The sequence below is a fragment of the Chiloscyllium plagiosum genome, unplaced genomic scaffold, assembly GCF_037043375.1.
Source record: "Chiloscyllium plagiosum isolate Xiang-an unplaced genomic scaffold, Cpla_swu_hap1 HiC_scaffold_18, whole genome shotgun sequence".
Lineage (NCBI taxonomy): Eukaryota > Metazoa > Chordata > Chondrichthyes > Orectolobiformes > Hemiscylliidae > Chiloscyllium > Chiloscyllium plagiosum.
Window position 1 is genome coordinate 82,360,421 of NW_028270156.1, and position 14,866 is coordinate 82,375,286.

Consider the following 14,866-nt stretch of genomic DNA (forward strand, 5'->3'; position numbering starts at 1 on the left):
ACCTATGCAGAGCCCCCATGTCTATTAACAGAGAGTTACAGGTTCTGAATGAACTCTGAACACTTTAATGTGCCATTACTGTGTGACCCTGCATTGAATGTTACATTGTATAAAATCTTGTCAGCAGCCACAATACCTTCATTTTGAAACAGTTAGCTATTCCCCACCAGCTTCTGACCTCCAGACAGAACATGAGTTTGCCTTCCTGCAGATGGAAGACACCTTGGAGAATGATTTAAAAATTGGCTTCATTCCTACTGCCAGGAAACCATGTTAAAGTAACACTTACGATGAGTAATGAAGCCACGATGAACAAGATCTTGCAGTCAATCTGTGCAGCCCCTGCGCCATGTATTTGTGATATTGGAGCATCTCGGACACCTTCCTGTTCTTGTCTTAGTGACTTGAGATGCTGAATGACCTCTTCATGTTCCTTTGTGAGCGACGCCAGGTGTAAAATGATCTCTTTCTGATCTCGTGTAAGTGACGTGTGGGAGTGAGCAGACTCCTTCTCTTCCTGTGTAACAGGTGGGATAGTCTGAATAGGCTATCCCTCTTATTGCCCAGTAGTTTTGATGAGCTGAATGGCTTTCCCATATTCTTGTGAAACCAGTTTGAAGTGCGGATTGAAATCCTCCTTTTACTGTGGAAATGTACAGTGCTGTTGCATGAATGTTACCCAGATTTTAACAGCACAATGTTGAATGTTGTCCAGGTCCTATTGCAGTGGACACAGATTGCTTCAGGAGCTGTGGGGTGACAAATTATTCTGAAGATTGTGTGATATTCATTGAACATCCCCACTTTGGATCGGTGTTGACTCAATGGGCTGAATGGCCTGCTTCCACACTGCAGGGATTCCCGGTTGACAAACTGGGGATGCCTGGGCTGAGGGAACTATCCAGAAGATCTCCTTTAGAGTTGTACCACGGCTGAGATGATTGATGCCCACCGACAATAAACATCTTCCATTGTGTTGTGAATGACTCCAAATAGTGGAGAGGTCACAATCGATTCTCATTAAGTGCACGATATTGAATGTCGTCCAGGTCTTGTTGCACATGGGCACAGACTGCTTCAGGAGCTGAGGGGGTCAAATTGTTCTGAACATTGTGTGATCTTCAGTGAATATCCCCACTTCGGATTGGTGAGGACTCAATGGACTGAGCCCACACTGCAGGGATTCGCTGCTGACAATCTGGTGTTGCTTGGGCTGAGGGAACTATCTTGGGGAACTCCTGCAGTGATGTCCCACGGCTGAGATGATTGATGCCATATGATAATAAACATTTTTCCTTGTGCAATGAATGAATCCAAATGGCGGAGAGGTCATAACCGATTCTCATTAAGTGCGATTTTGCTCTGGCTTCTTGATGTCATCCTCAATCAAATACGGCCTTGAGTTTCAGGGCCAGTCTCTCTAACTAAACCCCTGTGGTACCTCTTTTGCTCCTATCCATTGGTGGTAGTGTAGAAGCAGGTAATTCTTTCTTCAAACAGAGGGTAGTGAATGTCATTAATTCTCTTACACAGAGAGTTGGGGAGCCAGATCACTGAAAGGGATCCATAGGGATCAATTTTGAGATCACTGCTCTTCGTAATGTTTATAAGTGACTTGGATGAAGAACTGGAAGAATGGGTTATGAGGTTTCCCGATGGCACGAAGCTTGGTGGAATGGTACATCGTGTGGAAAGCTGTTGTAGGCTGCAATGGGCCATTGACAGGATACAGTGATGTGCTGATAAGTGGCAGATGGAGTTCAACCTGGAAAAGTGTGAAGTGATTCTTTTTGGAAACTCGAATATGAATTCAGAATACAGGCAGGGTTCTTGGCAGTGTGGAGGAACAGAGAGATCTTGTGATAAAGGTCCAGAGGTCCCTCGAAGTTGCTACCCGATTTGATAGGGTTGTTAAGAAGGCGTGTGGTGTGTTGGCTTTCATGAACAGGGGGATTGAGTTTAAGAGCTGTGAGGCTATGCTGTAGCTCTATAGAGCCCTGGTTAGACCGCACTTGGAATATTATGTTCAGTTCTGGTCGCCCCATTATAGGAAGGATGTGAAAGGGTACAGAGAAAATTTACTAAGATGCTGCCTGGACTGGAGGGCAGGTCTTATGAAGAAAGTTTAAGGGAGCTAGGACTTTTCTCATTGGAAGAAAGAAGGGCGAGTGGTGACTTGATAGAGGAATACAAGATGTTGAGAGGCATAAACACAGTAGATAGCCAGAGACCTTTTCCCACGGCAGAAATGGTTATTACGAGGGGGCATCATTTAGACGAAGTTTTAGAGGCGATGTCAGAGAGTGGTGGGTAGGTGGAATGCAGTGCCAGCGGTGGTAGTAGAGTCAGATACATCAGGGACATGTAATCAACTGTTAGATAGGCACATGGAAGATATTACAATGAAGAGCATATAGGTTAGTCTGATCTGAGAGTAGGATAAAAGGTTGGCGCAACATCGAGGGCTGAAGGGCCTGTATTGTGCTGTACTGTTCTATGTTCTGTGAAAGTATTTGAAAAGGGGGCAGATGGATCTTGACATGTCCGAGATTTGAGAGCAATGCAGAATCGGGCATTAAAGAGGATTTGAGACCAACATCAGTAATGTTTTTAGTGAAGGACAAAGCAGGCTTGGAGGGTGAACAGCCTGCTCTTCTTTCTGATGTTCTCACATTCTGTTATTGGAAAGTTAGTGGGTGTAATTTTCCTGGATGTTCTGTTATTGAATGTTGCAGTCAGGGAGACTACAAGCTTTTATGAGCCATCTCCGGGTTGGGTATGGGGTCTGTATTCATAGTGAATCTGGGTCGAAAACATCTACAACAAATGATCCACAATGATGGGGAAGCTCTGTAAAGAGAGCCGAGGGGCGTCTTCCATATCCAACCTGGGTTTTCAAATTGCATTTTTTAAACTACCCCAAACCGTGTGGTACATTGATGAGGGGCTGGATGGTCTCCTCTGTTTCTGTGCACCAGATGATAGCAGTAAGTGGCTTCCAACTGCTCCTGCCAAAAGGTCTGAGGGGCTGATTGGAGCACAGAAACATGGGATTGAGGAGCAGGAGTGGTTTATTAGGCACTTTGAGCCTCCTCCACAAGGCAATAAGATTATGGCTGGTCAGGGTGTGGTGTCAGCCCAACGTTCCTGTCTGTATCCTATGATCCATGACTCACCTCACGGCCAAATATTTCACTAATGCATCTTCCTTCCGTGACTTCCGCCACGCCCCTGCCACTGCCGTCGTCGCCACTACTTCTGCCCTCACAAACGCCACACTACGGTGGCACAGTGGTTAGCACTGCTGCCTCACAGCGCCAGAGACCCGGGTTCAATTCCCGCCGCAGGCGCCTGACTTTGCACGTTCTCCCCGTGTCTGCGTGGGTTTCCTCCGGGTGCTCCGGTTTCCTCCCACAGTCCAAAGATGTGCGGGTTAGGTGAATTAGCCATGCTAAATTGCCCGTAGTGTTAGGTAAGGGGTAAATGTAGGGGTATGGGTGGGTTACGCTTCGGCGGGTCGGTGTGGACTTGTTGGGCCAAAGGGCCTGTTTCCACACTGTAATGTAATGTAATCTAATCTAAAACCAGCATACTGCCGGCACGCCCACAAGGATCCCTTTGTCAACATTCCCGACACGAAGAACCTTGAGGGGAACACCACTCCTGTTCATGACTCCACCCCTTTCCCCTTCCACCGCTCCCACGCCAGTTACAGGCTCCGCCCCAATCCCTGCTCCACACCTACACCAGATCCTAGCTCCCAGCCCTGTCGAGTTTTCACCATGCACCAGAAATCCCCCTCACTGATACCAAACGTTCAGACCTCAGCAAAGACCTTACTTCACCCCCTTCTATCCATGCATCAATGAATTCAATACATGTCATGACGTCAGAAACTTCTTCCACTGCCTCCGCCTCCCAGCTTACTTTTTAAATCAGAACTTCCACCCACCTTCTGAGGACCCCTTCACATGCCTCCAACACACTCCATCCACCTGGACACCCTGTGCTGGCCTGTAACCCACCCTTGCCCTCTTCATTTCCAACTGCCACTGAGACATTAACTGCCTTAAACTGTCTACCCCTCCCCCACTCCAACTCAAGTCCTCACAACGCGAAGCCCTCCACTTCCTCTGCTCCAATCCCAACCTCACAATCCAACCAATGGATAAAATGGATGCAGTGGTAGTTTGGTGCATTGACTTGTGCACTACTGAAGCCAGGTGCCAACTCGAAGGCACATCCTCCTACCGGCCCCTCGATCATGACCTCATCCCTCTTCCACAAAACCATCATCTCCTAGACCATATACAACCTCATCACCTCATGAGATCTCCAACCCACAGCTTCCAACCTCATAGTACAGGAAATCGGCACCACCCAATTCTACCTCCTTCCCAAGATCCACAAGCCTGACCACCACGGCCGCAGAATTGTCACAGCACGCTCATGCCCCACCGAACTCATCTCCACCTACCTCGATACTGTCCTACCTCCCCTGATCCAGGAACTCCCCAAATACATTCGGGAAAGCACCCACAACCTCCATCTCCTCCAAGACTTCTATTTCCCCGGCTCCCGACGCCTCATTCTCACCAAAGACATCCAGTCCCTCCACACATCCATCCACCATGACCAGGGCCTCAAAACCCTCTGTTTCGTCCTCTCCCGACGTCCCCACCAGTACCTTTGCACTGACACTTTTATTCGTTTGGCTGAGCTGGTCCTCACCCTTAACAATTTCTCCTTCAAATCCTCCCACTTCCTCCAGACGAAAGGGGTAGCCATTGGCACCCGCATGGACCCCAGCTATGCCTGTCTCTTTGTTGGCTACATAGAAGTGCCCATCTTCCATAGTTACACCAGCACCACTCCCCATCTTTTGGTCCACTACATTGATGACTGCATCGGCGCAACCTCGTGTTCCCATGAGGAGATGGAACAGTTCGTCAACTTCACCAACACACTCCACCCGATCTTTAATTTACCTGAACCATCTCTGATACCTCCCTCCCCATCCTGGTCGTCTCCATCTCCATCAACGACGATCAACTCACCACTGACTTGTTTTTTCACAAACCCACCGACTCCCACACCTTCCTGGATTACACCTCTTCCCACTCTACCTCCTGCAACAACGCTATCCCGTATAAACCGCATCATCCGCCGACATTTCTTCCACCTACAAACGGGTGGAAGATATATTTTCCTCCCCATCCCTATCCACTTTCCGCAAAAAACGATCCCTCCGTGACTATCTGATCAGGTCCATGCCACCCAACAAACCACCTTCCCCTGCCACTGCAGGAATAGCAAACCTTACGCCCACACCTCCTCGCCTCACCTCCATCCAAGGTCCCAAAGGAGCTTTCCACATCCATCAAACGTTCACCTGAACTTCCACAAATGTCATTTATTGTATCCGTTGCTCCCAATGCAGTCTCCTCTACACTGGGGAGACTGAATGCCTTCTTGGAGAGCGCTTTAGGGAAGATCTCCGGGACACCCGCACCAATCAACCCCACCGCCCTGTGTCCAAACATTTCAGCTTCCCCTGCCACTCTGACAAGGTGATGCAGGTCCTGGGCCTCCACCACCACCACACCCTCACTGCCCGACGCCTGAAGGAAGAACGCCTCATCTTCCGCCTCGGAACACTTCAACCCCGTGGTATCAATGTTGACTTCGCCAGTTTCCTCATTTACCCTCTCCCTACCTTACCCTAATTCTAGACTGTCCTACCGGCCAATCTTCCTTCCCACCTAACCCCCCATAAATCCTCTCCGACCTATCATCTTTATCCTCACCTCCATCCACATATTGACCTTTTAGCTACATTTTCCACAATCCCCACACCCCTCCCATTTATCTCTCTTCCACGGATTATCCCAGCCTCATTCCTGATGAAGGGCTCCTGCCTGAAACGTCGAAATTCCTGCTCCTCGGATGCTGCCTGATCTGCTGTGCTATTCCAACACGACTCTAATCTTGACTCTAATCTCCAGCAACTGTAGTCCTCACTTTCACACTAACAACCCTGGCTGCCAGGATATTGAACACCGTCCAGTTCAGGGACAACCCCTCCTTCTTGATTAGGTTACCTCTGCCGAAAAAAGACCCTAGTGATCTAAAAATCTAAATCATCACCCCCCCCACCGCACCAGTTCTTTAGTCATGCATTCATCTGCCATAACGTCCTGTTCTTACCCTCACTAGCATGTAGTAGTGAAAGTAAACCTGCTATTACCACTGTCGAGGGCCTAGTTTTTCACATTTCTTTCCTAGCTGTCTATAATCACTCTGAAGGATCTCATCCCTGTTTCTACCTGTGTCATATGTGCCAACGTGCACAATGATTTGTAGCGGCTAATCCTCCCCATTGAGAACGTTCTGCAGTCGCTCTGAGACATCCTTGAGCCTGGCAAGTGGGAGACGACACACCATCTTGGATTCCCATTTGCAGCAACAGAAACTCCTGCCTGCCCCTCTGACTATCCAGTCAGAATACTTACTTCTGATGTTATTCTGCTGGCACAAGCTTCTGACAAAGTGAATCCTTCCTGGAACAGTTGGATTTGGCTGAATTCCCGATGCTTCAGGCAGTGTGGAGATTCTAATGAATCCTCATCAGGAATCCTCCATGGGTGGGTAAGACGACTGGGCTTTTTTTTTAGTTCACACACATTACTGTGATAAACGACAGGAAAAGAGAAAGGGAGCAATAAACTGTTCCTTCATAGATAGGCTACATTTTCCCCTCTCTGAGTTGAATCAATAATGTTATCAAACCACAAACTGGGACATGTGAGCTTTTCTTGAACATTGTCTGCACTATATGACTCCATCATATTCCCTGCTCCATGTAGGTGCATCATTGCTGCTGGCGTTGTATTAATTAGCATGTGCCTTGTTTAATTTTCATCATCAATTAACCATAAATTGCAGGGGCGGCACGGTGGCACAGTGGTTAGCACTGCTGCCTCACAGCACCAGAGACCCGGGTTCAATTCCCGCCTCAGGCGACTGACTGTGTGGAGTTTGCACATTCTCCCCGTGTCTGCGTGGGTTTCCTCCGGGTGCTCCGGTTTCCTCCCACAGACCAAAAATGTGCAGGTTAGGTGAATTAGCCATGCTAAATTGCCCATAGTGTTAGGTGAAGGGATAAATGTAGGGGAATGGGTCTGGGTGGGTTGCGCTTCGGCAGGTCGGTGTGGACTTGTTGGGCCGAAGGGCCTGTTTCCACACTGTAAGTAATCTAATCTAATCTTAAAAAATCATTTATGTCTGGGTGTGGCAGAGCGTCAGTATGATCTGTTGGTCTGAGGGTCATTTCACCCTCTCCGCCAGATGTTAGTTCTGCTGTTTGGAATGTCAGCATCCAAGCTTTAACAGGTAATCATCAAGTTCAGATACGTACGTTTATGACCCTGGCATGTTCACTCACACTCGGCAATTAACCATAAATTGCAATGGTAGTTGGTAATGCCCAGCTCTCCAACATATCACCTTCTCCCCACCTTCAACTACCTATCGCATTTCCAGCTCCCTCTTCTCCGAACTATCATGGTCTCCCCCACCTTCGTCTACCTATTGCACTGTCAGCTGTAGAGTTCAACAGTTTCCTCATTTCCCCTCTCTCACACTATACCAATCCTAAGCCTCCAACTCAGCACCGCCCACTTGACCAGTCCATCACCTTTGAGGAGAAAGTGAGGACTGCAGATGCTGGAGATCAGAGCTGAAAATGTGTTGAATGAGGAAGGGCTTATGCCCGAAACGTCGATTCTCCTGTTCCTTGGATGCTGCCTGACCTGCTGTGCTTTTCCAGCAACACATTTTCAGCAGTCCATCACCTTTGCCATCTATCCGCTCCACTCTCCTCTCTGACCTATCAACTTCGCCCCCACCTTCATCTACTTCTTGCATTCTCAGCCACCCCACTCCTGACACCTTCGCCTGCCACTGCAGGAAGTGCAAAACGTGCACCCACACCTCTCCCCTTACCTCGATCCAAGGCCTCAAAGGATCACTCCACATCTGAAGAGATTTACTTGTACCTTCACCAATGTCATCTCCTGTATCCGTTGCACCCACTGTGGTCTCCTCTACACTGGGGAGAAAATAAGCCAACTTGCAGATCGTTTCAAAGAACATCTCTAGGACACCCGAACCAATTAATCCCACCACCCCGTGGGGAAAACTTCAACTCCACCTCCCACTCCTACAAGGATATGCAGGTCCTGGGCCTCCTCCATCGCCACTCATGAACCACCCTACACTTGTTTTCAGGGGAATCCTTGTTTTCCTCCTTGGGACCCTGCAACCACACAAGATCAATGTGGATTTCATTAGTTTCCTCATTTCTCCTCCCTCCACATTATCCCACTCCCAAGCCTCCAACTTAGCATTGCCTTTTTGACCTGTCCATCACCTTTCCCAACTATCTGCTTCACTCTCCTCTCCGACTTATCAAACTCTTCCCTACCGTCATCTACCTATCGCATTCTCAGCTACCTTCCCCGCAACTCCACTTATCTCTCCCACTTATCTCTCAGTCCACTGACCCACAAGCCTCATTCCTGATGAAGGGCTTATGCCCGAAAAGTGGATTCTCCTGCTCCTCGGAGGGTGCCTAACCTGCTGCGCTTTTCCAGCACCATCCACTTTCTCGACTCTGATCTCCAGCATCTGCAGTCCACACCTTCTCTTAGGCATTATCCCAGGCAAAAAGTTACAGATTGTGATTGAATACAATTTAGTTTCTGCTGCTGCTGTGATCTACAGCACTACATAAATGCCCTGTTTTGAGCTTCAATATCTGCAATACAATTCTGCTGCCTGTCCCCCAGTTCACAGCGAGATGCATTCACCCATTAGCCCTGTACTCAGTGACATACTCTGGTTTTGGATGTAGTAACACTGCCAGTTTCATCCTCTCATTGTCCTGAGGGTTTCTCCATGGTGCCACGCCTGCAATTGGTCACATCCCTCAAAATTCTTTAACAAATTCATCTGAATCTTTTTCTTTGTATTCACACCATCCTCTGCATTGAAAGTGAATGTGTTTCCCTCTGTTTCTCTCCCTGAACATGATTAAGAGCTCTGCAGTGTTAGTGATGCCCGCTGTACGCAGTTTCAGAACCAATGAATTTGTACACCTTGCGTTATCGTTCACTTCCCGTATTGGACAGGGCGATTGAGCAGCTTTGATACACATCTTTGAAACATGTTCACAAACGGAAATTGCTCGAGAAACTAAGCAAGTCTGGCAGCATCTGCACAATGAAGGCAGAGTTAAATTTCAGATTCAGTGATCCTTCTTCAAGGCTTCTAGTTTATTCAGCAACCTTTGCCTTTGTGTCAGCTTTCCATTATCCACAGTTCTTACTTTTATTGAAAATTTGCAAGTGCTTATTCGTTTTTGTAGAAACTCGGCAGGCTTGGTAGCATCTGCAGACACAGATAAACAGAGGTAACCTTTCCATTCCTGGGTGCCATTTCTTCAGAATTAAAAAGGATTGAAAATAAGCTTATTCATTCCTTGAAGAGGTGATATGGAGTGACAGGAAACAGAAGGTGTTAAGATGCAGTTCAAAAGATAGACGGGTTTTTAATTGCACTGGATAGAAAATGGATGGAAAATAAGTTGTGAATAGAGGTTATTGGCTGTCTCTATTGAAAGCAAGATTAACAAGATACAAAGAAACAAGGTCACGGGGAGACCAGGAGGGACAATATATGAAGAAATGGAGAACATTCCTAATGGGGTAAAGCTGTGAAGTTATGGAATTGAATATTAACTTCTGCAGGCTTAACACAACAAGTGTAACTTGAAGTGTTACTCGAGCTTGGGTTGTGCTTCATTGGAACATTTCAGCAGCCCAGGACCAAAATGTTAGCATGAGATCAAGGTAGGTTATTGAAATGGGAAGCTATGAGAACGTCAGGGCTATTCCTACAGACAGAGTGGAAGTGTTCCTTAAAGCAGTCTCTGTTTGGTCTCCCCAGTCTAAAGGAGTCTGCATTGTGAGCAGCAATGCCAGTAGACTGGCATTGTAAGAGTACAAGTGAAATGTTGCTTCACCTGCTGTTTACTCTTACCTCCCACCCTTTCGTTTTACATATTGAAAAACTGCTTGCCATGTTCTGTTACATTATTAACAAGTTAACAATCCTATTTCATCTTCTCCTCCCAATTGCTTTCATTAGTTCCCATCCACTGGTATTTATAGGCTTGCTAATCCTTTGGATTCCCAATAATCTTCACCACATTGTATGCTTTCTCTTTTGGTTTGACGCTGTTCCTGACTTTCCTTATCAGCCACGAACACATTAGAAAAATCTTATCTATTTGCACACGCACTGATCAAACAATATATATAAAATAATCTTTCCTCCCTTTCCAATTATCCTGTTTTGTTTACATTGTCACTTGCCATTCCTTTGTCCAAACGTATTCTATTTCCTTCTGTAAAAAGTTATTGGTAACTGGGGGATATCACTTTACTCTTCTCCATTCTCCACAGCCACTGATTCCGAACACTATATTTTCCTTAACCAATGACACATACATACTGTCTCTCACCCTCTAATCCCAATAAACAAGGCAATGATAAATATAATATTTATTTTTGTGAAAAGGCCAAAAATCTGAAAAGGTAAAGACTTATTACATTGTTTATAAGATGTTTACAGTTTTAGAAACAAATTATTGAAGTGTGTTGTGATAATAGAAACCATTGCCTTATTAGAGCTGTGAAAGTAAAGTCCGGATAAATCTATGTTCAAAGCAGTTGTGCCTCAGTACAGGTTTTACACTTGGGGGGGCGGCGGGTTGTTGTTGTGGTGGAGAAGAATGAAGTGCCAAACTCTCGATTGGCTCTTGGGAAGCTGATTCCATTGCGTATTGTATGTGGATAAAACAGCAGAGTCATCAAGCCTGTGAAGAAAAAACATAACTTTGCTGCAGTAATTGGAAGTCAGCAATAAGATCAATAGCAGGTGATGTCAACATCCTACCCAGTTGTTACATTAAACGTGTTGGAGCGAAATGGGTTAACTGTTCAATGATCGTGATTGATGTCAGTCTCCACTGATGCACTGGAGGGTTTCCTTCTTCTATTAATAAGGGGATCCTTTCAATGTGTTATCCCACAGTATCAGCAGAAGCATCTTGCTCAACACGATTGTGATCAGCATCTTCAGAGAGAGGGAGAGACCAGAATCTGGGAACATCAGACCGGAGTCTTTCAACAATGGATCAGAATCTGAGAACATTAGACTGGAATGTTCCAATGATGGATCAGAACCTGAGAATGCTAGGCTGGAATGTTCCAACAATAAACCAGAATCTCTGAACATTATAATAGAATGCTCCAACAATGGATCAGCATCTGAGAACATTATACTGGAATGCTCCAACAATGGATCAGAATCTGAGAACATTAGACTGGAATGTTACAAGTGACAGGAGTTATCCTATGGTCTTAACTGGTTATCTGAGGATTGGATATCGTTGACATGGCGGATAGAATGTGTGCTGATGATTATTCAGGCAGGTTACTATCCCAACCTCGATATTGTTGATGTTCCTGGTGAGTCTATCTCTGTCCATTTATTAATTCTGTAAACCACTGTGAATGCCATCCTACTTCTGTTATCTTTGTTTGGCAAAAATGCAAACTATTGTCTTCACTTTCAATCACAAACTCAATTTATATATCATGAATTTCAGAGCTTTCACTTACAAATATGTCAGGATGAACGATAGTGTTCATAACCAGGATTGCCCTATGTTGTCCTGAACTGATTTCTTTCTCAAATATTCTCTCCCACCTTCACAATATCCCCAGTTTTCACGTCTCACTCAGTGCGATTTCTGAATAAACCATCATTCCCATCTTTGTGCTAATAGTTCACTTCTGCCCACTCCTCCAGTTACAAATATTTTGATCACAAATTTAATCTCTCCCTGGACCGATGCCACGTACAACGTCTGAAGCCAGTTTGATTCTGAAATGAGGTGGTCACAGCTTTGTGTCACAACTTACAGCATAACCTGCAGCCTCACACTACGGAAAGAACTGTGCCATCAGTGGCCAAGGAGTGACAGTTTAATTAAACTGTTTTGATTCTAGAACTTTACGAGCAGGAGTGGGTGTCAAATCTATCATCTCCCAAGTGTACTGCTCCAGTGTATTCACTTAGTCAAGGAGGCTATCTCTGTCCCCCGCTGAGGGGAATACATTAATTCTGTCTCCACAGTGGAAGGTACAGAAAAACTATTGTCTTCATATTCAATCACAAACTCCATTTCTATTGCATGAATTTCAGACCTTTCAATTAAAAACATCTCAGGATGAACAATCGTGTTCAAACCACGATTGCCCTAATTTGTCCTGAGCTGATTTCTATCTCACTATACTCTCTCTCACCAAGCTTGTCCACTCCGCCTTCACAATATTCCCAGTTTTGACGTCTGTCTCAGTGCTATTCCTAAATAAACCATCATCTCCATTTTTCTGCTTATACTTCTCTTCTGGCCACACTTCTAGTCACAAATATTTTGATCCCAAATTTAATCTCTACCTGGACCAAAGCCAGGTGCAATGTCTGAAGCCATCAGTGGCCATGGAGTGACAGTTTAATTGAACTGTTTTTATTCTAGAGCTTTCCGAGCAGGAGTGTGTGCCAAATCTATCCTCTCCCAAGTGTACCCCTCCAATGTATTCACTTAGTGAAGGAGGCTATCTCTATCCCCCGCTGAGGGGAATACATTACTTCTGTCTCCAAAGTGAAAGACACGGAAAATCTTCCAGAAATACTACGTGACATACTGCCTGGAAAAAAATAAGAAACTGTGCAAGATTAGAATTAATGAAAAAAAAACTCATAAAACTACTTGAATTGAATTTTCTAAGATGCTGCACCAAATGTGCCCCATTCCAGTGTTTTCAGGCAAGTGGCAATACAGCTAGTGAAAGAGTTTTGGAGTCATACAGGACAGAAACAGACCCTTCGGTCCAACCAGTCCATGCTGACTATGCCAATTCCAAACTAACATAGTCGCACCTGCCTGTGCTTGGCCCATATCCCTCCAAACATTTCCTATACACGTACATATCCAAATATCTTTTAAATGTTGTAACTGCAAGAAAGAATTATTGATTATCCTTCAAAATTCATTTGACTCTGGAAATGCTGGTTCCTGCAGACTGGGAAGTAGCTACTGTAAGACGAAATATTTAAAACTGGAGTGGAGGGGAAATAACTTTTTTAAGAAGTGCAATCTGATGTCAGGTCAGAGGGAAATATGAGAACTTTTTATGAGAAATTTTATAATTAGACACTTGGGGAATCATGATATGACTTGGAAGGGTCAGCTTCGACTTAGAAGATGGAATGCAGAAATCACAAAAAACGGAGAAACCTGTAGAGTTTGTGTTAGTTGAGGCATTCACACATGAGAAGCAGTGGAAGTGGTATATTTGCATTTGTAGAATACTTATGACGTGGTTGCTGACAGATGAATGAAGGCAGTTAGAACCTATTGGCAAGTGGCAGGGGAGATTGAGGGGAGATGGTAGATATACTACATGGATTGAAGATTGTTCAGTGGAGACAATAGAGAGCGCAGTGCACTTTTCTGCACTGAATCATGGGGATCGCATGTATCAGTGTTCGGAACACAGCAATTTGCAAGTCATAAAAATTATTTGAAGGTGAGAAACCAACAGCATGCATCACATTTTGTATTGATTAAATGGTGTGTGTTTGGAATGTGCTGTTGTCCAAAAAGACCTTAATGTCCTTGATTACGAGTCACCAAAATTAACACATCCAGGAGTATGAGTAACTAGGGTTAGTATATGGTATGTTTCCCCTCAATGTAAGATGATTCAAGTACATATCTTCCTGCAATTGTAAAGCCTTAATGAGAAAACATTAGGGGCACTGTTTACCGGCTTGATTTCCTTTGTAAGGCAGATACAGTTCAAACAAGTATCGCCAGTCTAATCTGTGGGATGAAAGTATCACGAGGAGACAGTGATGGAACTGAGTATTTAATCTGTAGTGTTGTGAGAGAAGAAGAGATGATTGCGTTGAAACTTGAGGGTTGGCGACAATCACTTATTTCCAAAAGAGACAATGATAAACAGAGAAATAATTGAATGATTTGATTTATTGTCATGTGTTCCTAGATACAGTGAAAAGCTTCATTTGTGAGCTGTTCAGGCAGGTCATAGGAAGCAAGGACATACAGATCATAGCGTGAGAGAAAAAAAAACACTTGGACAGAGTAAGCCATACAGAACACACTACACAGAATATGCGCTAGACAGGATCAGCATTAACAAGATCGGCATTATGTAGAGTTAGAGAGCACATTAATCGATCTAAGAAAGTATTCCTAATACTATATATGTCTCAATGCACTCTCCACATTAATGTGTAGTTGGTATGTGACTTTGCACTAAATGACCTCCATGGAGAACACCAGGCTGTCTTCTCGGAAATTGAGATTTCACACATATATTTGTCTTCCCTGCTCACAGCTAGAAAACCACGTTAAAGTCCACCGGTAAACCATGAACAATAAAGGCATGGGAACAATGTGGAACACTCTGTCTGTGCAGCCTCTGCTTCATTTATTTGTTATGTTGGATCATTAATTACCTCCTCCTGTTCCTGTGTAAGTGACTCAAGGAGCTGAATGGTCTCCTCCTTTTCCTGTGTAAGTGAGTCAAGGGGCTGAATGGTCTCCTCCTGTTCCTGTGTACGTGACTCAAAGCGCTGAATGGCTTCTTCCTCATACGATTGGATAGGGCAAATGGCCTGATTGGGTAAATGTGGTTCCTGTTTAACA

At 45.1% G+C, this 14,866-nt stretch overlaps 1 protein-coding gene across 1 annotated transcript in view; it reads right to left on the bottom strand.

Moving 5' to 3' along the window:
- Nucleotides 1–10,629: 10,629 nt before the first annotated feature.
- The window catches only part of LOC148147019 (uncharacterized), a 205,592-nt gene continuing 201,355 nt past the window's right edge, over nt 10,630–14,866 (bottom strand). The window contains exon 9 of the mRNA XM_087996851.1: nt 10,630–10,939. The gene's annotated coding sequence lies outside the window, so the exon portion shown is untranslated. The remainder of the gene's footprint in view (nt 10,940–14,866) is intronic.